Source organism: Sorex araneus, chromosome 6 (genome assembly GCF_027595985.1).
Source record: "Sorex araneus isolate mSorAra2 chromosome 6, mSorAra2.pri, whole genome shotgun sequence".
Taxonomy (NCBI): domain Eukaryota; kingdom Metazoa; phylum Chordata; class Mammalia; order Eulipotyphla; family Soricidae; genus Sorex; species Sorex araneus.
Window position 1 is genome coordinate 87,264,688 of NC_073307.1, and position 9,082 is coordinate 87,273,769.

Genomic DNA, 9,082 nt, shown 5'->3' on the forward strand with positions numbered 1-9,082 from the left:
AGGGAGTCCTGAAATTGAGTCTAAAGGTCTCTAAGGCTATTTTACATGTCAGGGTTAAGGCAATAGGTCTTCCAGAATCAAGACAGAAATAAGCATTCCAGGTGGAACAAAGGAACACAGAAATATGACTGACAATTGATTTGTTTGACTTGATAGATAGAGAAGCAATGGCAGAGCCATGACAGACTCACAAAGAAGCCAGAAGAAGCTAGGCTTAGGTTTCAGTTCCAGAATTCCTAGAATTGAGCACAGATACCTGGAATTGAGTCATGATTTCCCCAAAGTAAGATATCCATTATGAGGTCAACTAAGGGTTACCAATCAGATGCAGTTAAGGGAAACCCTCCCCATATAACCCAGAGTGGTGGAAAGCCCCTCAGACTTTGGCCAAAAGGGTGGTCCAAGGAAAATCCCCGTTATATAATGTTATGAGACTTGTGGCCACTCATTCTGAGAAGGCTGCCACTTTGTCAGTGAACTGAACAAGGGTCCTAGCTCGAGCTAGCTAGCTGAGCTAGCCAATAAAGACCCTTTCCTTATTGCATCGTAACTTGTCTTCTTGTGATTCCTCTGGGCAGATCTTGGCCCAGTTTAACAGACCAAAGCAGAGAGTTTGAAAAATTGACTAATGGAGAAAAATCAGGAGGGTTTGGGCAGGAGAAAGGGGAGAACTAGTGGAAGACTTGAATAGAGAATGACCTGTAGACAGTTCTGATTTTCTCTTCTGCTTCATGAATGTATTCACCAGGTGTCCTTGAGTACTTCTGAGAACTTTAGACTATCAGGACTTTTATCCAGGGGCTGTAACAATAGTACAGCAGGTATAGCATTTGCCTTGCATAGGTAGGGCATTTGCCTTGCATGCAGCCTACCTAGGTTCTATCCTCAGCATCCCATAAGGTTCCCCAAGAACTTCCAGGAGTAATTTCTGAGTCCAGAGCCAGAAATAGCCCCTGAGCATCACCATGTGTGACACAAAATTACAGAAAAAAAAGACTTTTATCCATATAAAGAGTTTATTGTAAAGACTGTAAAGATTACAAATAATGACTATCATGTACCTAGCTCAAAACAGATCCCAAGTAGTATTAGTGACATAAATGTATCTCTCCATCCAGAGTCCCTTCCACCCCCAGACCTACACTCTAATGTGCTTCTCCTGGAACAATGTAGGTGGTCACTGGGCACTGCTTATTCAGGAAGTTGGTGGAGTTCTGTCAGAGCACAGAGTATCAGGATTCCCTTTTCTATACTTGAGAAGTAAGAACATCCACTGTGATGGGATGAAATGTACCAAGCTGCAGCAGCCCTGAGCATGAGAATTTTCCCATGAGTCAGAAAGTCAAAGATATGACACAGTGGGAGTTATGCAGGAGGGACCAAAGGTTGGAACCATACAGACCTTATGAAAACAAACTGAGGAGAAGGTTAGGCAACTAGAACCCAGGATCAGTCTAGAGTGTGGTCTTGTTCAGATAATAGGGACACTATTCCAATATCCTATTGGGTAGATTCTCAGTGAAGCGACATTTTCTGTTGTCTAGATAACTTGGCAGATTGATAATCTTGTTATATATTAAATGGGCTGGAGCAATAGCACAGAAGGGAGGGCCTTTGCCTTGCACTTGGCCTACCTGGGTTCCATCCCTCTGCCCCTCTCGGAGAGCCCAGTAAGCTACCAAGAGTATCCCGCTCGCATACAGAGCCTGGCAAGCTCCCTGTGGCATATTCAATATGCCAAAAGCAGTAACAATAAGTCTCACAATGGAGATGTTGTTGGTGACCGCTTGAGCAAATTGATGAACAATGGAAGGACAGTGCTATAGTGCTACCTGGAAATCTCTCTCTCCTCCCATCTCTCTCCTCTCTCTCATTCTGTCTCTTTCTCTCTCTGTCTCTCCCTCTTTCCTTCTCTACCTTTACACACTCTAGCTTAATTATCTTGTATAGTATAATAGCAACTTCAAAGTGCTTTGGCAAGTGGATTAAAAAGACAAATATTATACATCTTTTCAAAATCTCTTTACCAACACAACCTGCAATTTTTTTGGAGGGGTCTTCCCCAACAGTGGTCAGGGTCCCAGGGTCACTCATGGCAGTACTTAGCCAACATGGCTGGGATATTTAATGCTTGGGCTTGAGGAGGGAGGCTGGGGGCCCACTAGAGCAGGAAGAGATACTCTTATACCACCTTTTCTGGCCAAGCCATATCCCACCAACAAGGTGCAGAAAAAGGTCAACAGCACATCCGCTCAACTTAAATGATCGATTGAGTTACTGCTTTTCACTGTGCTTCGAATCTTTCTTTCAATCCTTACTGGGAATGGATTTGAAACTACAAGCTTCCTGATAGATGAATATTCTTGGTGAGAACGTGTCTTTTTGGCTATCAGCTCTCTAAAGGGCTGTTGAGAGTTTTCTGAGGATTCCTGGGTTATAATTGCCTCCATGTGTGTCACTGATGGGGGGTGGAATGCCAGAACCGCCATCTTGGATTCTGGAAGTACTGAGAAGCCCTGAAGAACTCTTCGAGAGATCAGTGGAAAAGCCCGTTTTCTTCTGAGAGGATTTCAGTCTTGATGATGAAGCATTTCAATCTGAAAAGTCAGCCCTGCTCCCACAATAAACTCACTTTTTTCTTTGGTCGACATGTATAAGGAATCACTCAGGGAAACCACAGAAACCATGAAAAATTAGTTTAGATTAATGCAGTTTCTGAAAATCATGGTCTAGCAACTGAAACGTCTACAAGGGCATCACTTGATATATTTTTAATGGAGTTGGCGCAATGTTCTTTAAAAAGAAACCACCACATACCGAAGGCCCATTCGCAGAAGTGGGGGTCAGGGGAGGGGGCGGGATCATTCTTCAGTGAACCCTACAGAGTGACATGGCATTTGAGGTCTTCCTCGGTAGTTTACTCTTGTGGCAACCCAGTCTGAAGGAGAGTTTGGTGAATGGTGAATATGCTGATGTCAAGAGTGTCCTCTAGGCAACTCTACGCTCTCTGTAGAGATGGTTTTTGCATGTAAGAGTTCATTTCGAGGCATGATGCTACCCTTCTGGCAAGACCCCTAGATTTTTAGGTTGACTTGTTTGCGTCTATCACAATGTTATGGTTTTTATTTTATAATAAAAATAAATATTTGAGTTACAAAGTTACCAAGTTATTCATGAGTAAGTTCAAGTGTACAATGTTCCAGCACTAGTCTCTTCAGTAGTATCCAACCCCAACTCCACAAATATCCCCAGTTACCCTCCCATCTCCCAGTCTTTTTCTGTGGTAGGCTCTTTATAATTCCTTTTTAGCACCCCATTCTCCTCCATGGTGTTTAGATTTACTTTTGGCCACATCGATGGTGCTTACACTGGGCAAACACTCTTTTTAGCTATTGATGATAATACTTCTCATTGTTTGATTGATTTGGGGGGTCGTACCCAGAGGTGCTCAAGGCTTATGCCTGCCTCTATGCTTAGGGATCACTCTTGGAAGTGCTTGAGGGACCATATGGAGTTCTGAAGATCAAACCCGGGTTAGCTGAGTACGAAGCAAGTGCTCGACCTGCTCTACTATCAGACTGGATCAATGTTTGTCCTTTTTCAAAATGTATACATTAGTATTCACTGTGTCACTGTATCACTGTCATCCTGTTGTTCATCGATTTACTCGAGCAGGCACCAATAACGTCTTCATTCATCCCAGCCCTGAGATTTTTAGCAGCCTCTCCTTACTCGTCTTTCCCAACGCTGCCATACTGGAGGCTATTTCGGGGTCAGGGGAATGAGATCTGTAAATGTTACTGTTTCGGGCATTGGTATTACATATGTATAATACTACTTTATAATCTTGGGCTTTTTGGCTTGCTGAGGTTAGGAAAGGAGTCAGGTAGAGAGCATTTTTGTGCTCCAGGAGGAGAAAGCAGCCCCCAACTCTACGGCAGTCATCTACTGGAGAACATTAGGACACAGGTCTGGCTCCAACATGGAGCCCTTTTCCACTCTAATGGGGTCAGGTAGAAAACGGACCAAGAAAGGCAATACTCAGGAGCAACTGAGAAATAGCTCCCGCTTAACTCCAAAGAACACTTGAAAACACAAGTCTGGGCAAAGGCAAAGAGGGTTTGCCCCCAACTCTGCCCCTTACTAGCGAGGGACCCCAGCAGGGGCACAGCTCTTTGAACTTTGTATTTGTCAGGGCATGGGCACCCCTGTCTCCACTCACCCTCTCTGCTTGGTCCATGAGAAACTTGGGGCTTGGGGAAGGCTAACACTGAGGTTATTTAGGTTATTTTTGAGGAAGTGCCCAGAGCAGAGGAAGAAGGGCAGCTTCTGTAGCTTCAGAGAGGCACACTTAGGCCTCAGCATGGTCTGTGGAGAAGACAGCACAGGTCTCTGTGCTGGAGAGACATCCAGGCTGGTGCATTTGACTTAATGCAGAGATCTGGGCGTCCCTTTGGTAGGGCTGAATGTAGTATGAAGACAGAGAGACTGAAACTCCTTGGGAACCCAGCCCTGTGGTACAACAAAGTGATGATCTGTGGCATGAGATATATGTTCAGAAAGTGTTTTGATTTGGCTTGGTTGGTGTTTCCATTAGTACCAGTATGATAAGCCAAGACATTGTGGTGTGTGGTGGGGGGAAGCGCTGGAGCAATAATATAGTGGGTAAGGCACTTGCTTGCATGCAGCTAACCCAAGTTTGGTCCCCAGCACTCCACATGGTCCCCTGAGCCCCACCAGGAGTGATCCCTGAGCACAGAAGCAGGAGAAAGCCCTGAGAATTGCCAGTGTGTCTCCTTCCCACAAAGGAGAGCTGACTATTTCCATTGTTTTTCTGTTCTGGAGAAGGGATGTCTCTGAAAGACCCCTTAGATGGAACATGCCCCAGGGAACTTGGAAAAAATCAAAAGCAGGTGATCCCAAGGAGATATTGATGGGCTTTTGTCCAGTTTGATTCAAACCTCCATGTGCATTCAAGCGCTTAACAGGGAAAGAGATTTGCAAGTCAAATTGGTGGCATGGCTGATCCTGGTTATGTGTAAAATGAGGGGGAAATCAACAGTATTTGTAGAGTGCTCAGTGTAAAGGTAATTCCTTGTTTAGGGCATCTCCACCAGCTGTCAGCATCACACCCAGAGCAAATGGGCATCTGAGAAGAAATCTTAGGAAGAAGGATACAAGATTCTGCATGCCAGGGCTGGGTCCTTAAGGTGGTACGGACTGAAAACTGCTGCCCTTGGGTCTAATAGAACAGGGCTAAAAGGAGAGAAGAATTTGCTGGAAGTTCCTGAAATTTTACCTTAGGTCACCCATTTCTAGGGGTGTCCAGAAACATGAGGTTCTGTGGACAGCAGGAGTCAACTCATTTTCTTCTTTTAAAATATTTTTTAACTTTCCTATTTTTGTTTGGGGGCCACACTCAACTGTACTCAGGGGTTACTCTTGGGTTCTGAACTCAGGGATAGCTCCTGGGGGTGCTCAGGGGACCATCTGGGGGGCCAGGGATGGAACTTAGACTGGCTGCCTGCAAGGCAAACACACAACCCTCTGTACTATCGCTCTAGTCCAGACGTCAAACTGCTCTCCAAAGACTTGCAACCTTTTATCTTTCTCAAATCTCAGGGCTTGATTAGATAGGAAAGAAAATTGGCAGATGCTGCCCCAAATTGGACAATAATTCTAACATTAATATGCAGTGATTTATAATGAGATGTCATGGTAAAAGATAAGTTATACACTTCAAGATTGTTTTTTAAAAGCTACTAAGTGGCCATTGTGTCCATGACCTCTCAACTACAATCATTTTTTTTTTTAAGCAAAAATATGTTGGGGTCCAACTTGTTAGGAGAAAGACTAAATTTCCTCTCGTTCCTACTTTATTGAAAACATTGTATGGGGGGCTTCAGAAATAGCAAAGAATTAGGGTACTTGCCTTGGATGCCGTAAGCCCTTGTTCAATCTCTGGCATTGGATCTTATGCCCCCAAAGCACCTTCTGGTGTGGCCCCCAAAGCAAACCCAAACAAAACAGTAAAAACACATTGTTAGGAATGATTAAAAAAAAGTGCAGCTGACAATGTGGGAACTGTAGTATGTTATAAAGGTGATGCTTTAAGTCTATAAATGTGATGTATCTACCTATAAATTTTCCAAGTCTGCTCACCAATTAATAATGGAATGACTTAAAATTTTGTGAAGTTGCTGGCAATATTCAAAATGTGTCTTGTAGTGATTTCTCTCCTCCCCAGGATAATCACTTTTGCACCTAATATTAATTCATAATTCTGGGTATTTTTTAAAAAAGCATTTCACTGTCACTGTCACTGTCATCCCTTTGCTCATCGATTTGTTCGAGCGGGCACCAGTAATGTCTCTCATTGAGAGACTTATTGTTACTGTTTTTGGCATATCCAATACGCATGGGTAGCTTGGCAGGCTCTGACGCGCGGGCTTGATACTCTCTGTAGCTTGCCAGGCTCTCTGAGAGGGGCGGAGGAATCGAACTCAGGGAAGCTGAGTGAAAGGCAAAAAACCTTCTGGACCCCCCTCTCCAATACTGGGATTTGGGGTCAGAGCTATAGTACAATGGGCAAGACATTTGCCTTGCACACAGCAACAAGAGTTAGATCTTCCACACCCCATATGGTCCCTCAAGCCCCACTGGATATTATCACAGAGCAAGGAACAACTCTGAGCACCACCAGGTATGGCCCAAAAACCAAAACCAAAACCAAAAAAATAAAACACCCAAACCTGGAATCTGACCATATTACAAAAACTGCTTCTTTTGACAATGATTATTTGCTGATTTATTTCTTGGGATCACAGCCTGGCTGTATTCAGAGGCTACCCCTGGGTCTCTGCTTATTAGGAAGCCTGGGTGGTGTTTGGCATGGGGATGGAAGCAAATGCGCCAGGGATTGAACTACGGTCAGCTGCATACAAGGCAAGGGCCTTGACCTGTGTACTGTCTCTCTGACCCTTGACAACAATCCTCAAAAGTGCTACACATGGGGTTTAAACAATAGCACAGCAGGTAGGGCGGTTTCCTTGCACTCGGCCAATCTGGGTTTGATTCCCAGCATCCCATACGGTCCCCCAAGCACCGCCAGGAGTAATTCTTGAGTGCATGAGCCAGGAGTAATTCCTATGCATCATCAGGTGTGACGCAAAAAGGAAGAAAGAAAGAAAGAAAGAAAGAAAGAAAGAAAGAAAGAAAGAAAGAAAGAAAGAAAGAAAGAAAGAAAGAAAGAAAGAAAGAAAGAAAGAAAGAAAGAAAGAAAAGAAAGAAAGAAAGAAAGAAAGAAAGAGAGAAAGAAAGGAGAGAAAGAAAGAGAGAAAGAAAGAGAGAAAGAAAAAGAGAAAGAAAAAGAGAGAAAGAGACAGAGAAAGAAAAAGAGAGAAGAGAAAGAAAGAAAGAAAGAAAGAAAGAAAGAAAGAGAAAGAAAGAAAAGAAAGAAAAGAAAGAAAGAAGAAGGAAGAAGGAAGGAAGGAAGAAGAAGGAAGGAAGGAAGGAAGGAAGGAAGGAAGGAAGGAAGGAGAGAGAGAAAAGAAAGAAAGAAAGAAAGAAAGAAAGAAGAGAGAGAGAAAGAAAGGAGAGAAAGAAAGAGAGAAAGAAAGAGAGAAAGAAAAAGAGAAAGAAAAAGAGAGAAAGAGACAGAGAAAGAAAAAGAGAGAAAGAGAAAGAGAAAGAAAGAAAGAAAGAAAGAAAGAAAGAAAGAAAGAAAGAAAGAAAGAAAGAAAGAAAGAAAGAAGAAAGGAGAGAAAGAAAGGAAGAGAAGAAAGAGAGAAAGAAAGAGAGAAAGAAAAGAGAAAAGAAAAGAGAGAAAGAGACAGAGAAAGAAAAGAGAGAGAAAGAGAAAGAGAAAGAAAGAAAGAAAGAAAGAAAGAAAGAAAGAAAGAAAGAAGGAAGGAAGGAAGGAAGGAAGGAAGGAAGGAAGGAAGGAAGGAAGGAAGGAAGGAAGGAAGGAAAGAGAGAGAGAAAAGAAAGAAAGAAAAGAAAGAAAGAAAGAAAGAGAGAGAGAAAGAAAGAAGAGAAAGAAAGAGAGAAAGAAAGAAGAGAAAGAAAAAGAGAAAGAAAAAGAGAGAAAGAGACAGAGAAAGAAAAGAGAGAAAGAGAAAGAGGAAAGAAAGAAAGAAAGAAAGAAAGAAAAGAAAGAAAGAAAGAAAGAAAGAAAGAAGGAAGGAAGGAAGGAAGGAAGGAAGGAAGGAAGGAAGGAAGGAAGGAAGGAAAGGAAGAAAGGAAAGAAGAGAGAGAAAGGAAAGAAAGAAAGAAAAAGAAAGAAAGAAAGAAAGAAAGAAAGAAGAAAGAAGAAAGAAAGAAAGGAAAGAAAGAAGAAAGAAAGAAGAAAGAAAGAAAGAAAGAAAGAAAGAAGAAAGAAAGAAGAAAGAAAGAAAGAAAGAAAGAAGAAAGAAGAAGAAGGAAGAAAGAAAGAAAGAAAGAAGAGGAAGAAGGAAGAAAGAAAGAAAGAAAGAAAGAAAGAAAGAAAGGAAAGAAAGAAGAAGAAGGAAGGAAGGAAGGAAGGAAGGAAGGAAGGAAGGAAGGAAGGAAGGAAGAAGAAGGAAAGAGAGAGAGAAAAGAAAGAAAGAAGAAAGAAAGAAAGAAGGAAAGAAGAGAAAGAAAGAAAAAGAAAGAAAGAAAGAAAGAAGAAAGAAAGAAAAGAAAAAAAGAAAGAAAGAAAGAAAGAAAGAAAGAAAGAAAGAAAGAAGAAAGAAAGAAAGAAAGAAAGAAAGAAAGAAGAAAGAAGAAAGAAAGAAAGAAAGAAAGAACACATATGTTGCCCCACCAACCTGGAGAAGGGCTGCAAGGAATGTTTGGAAGAAGCTAGTGTGTGTGTGTGTGTGAGTGTGTGTGTGTGTGTGTGTGTGTGTGTGTGTGTGTGTGTGTGTGTGTAGCAGGGGGACCACTGAAGAGAAACAGAAGAGAGCAAAACCGCCTTCTGAAAGACAGCGGGCAATAAATCGAGGCCAGGAATGAAGAATCACAAGTGACAGAGAGCGAACCGCGAGGTAGGGGATGGCAGCTCAAGGAGCCACATTTGAAGCTGATAAGGCTGACCCTGAGACATGACTCTGAGCACGCC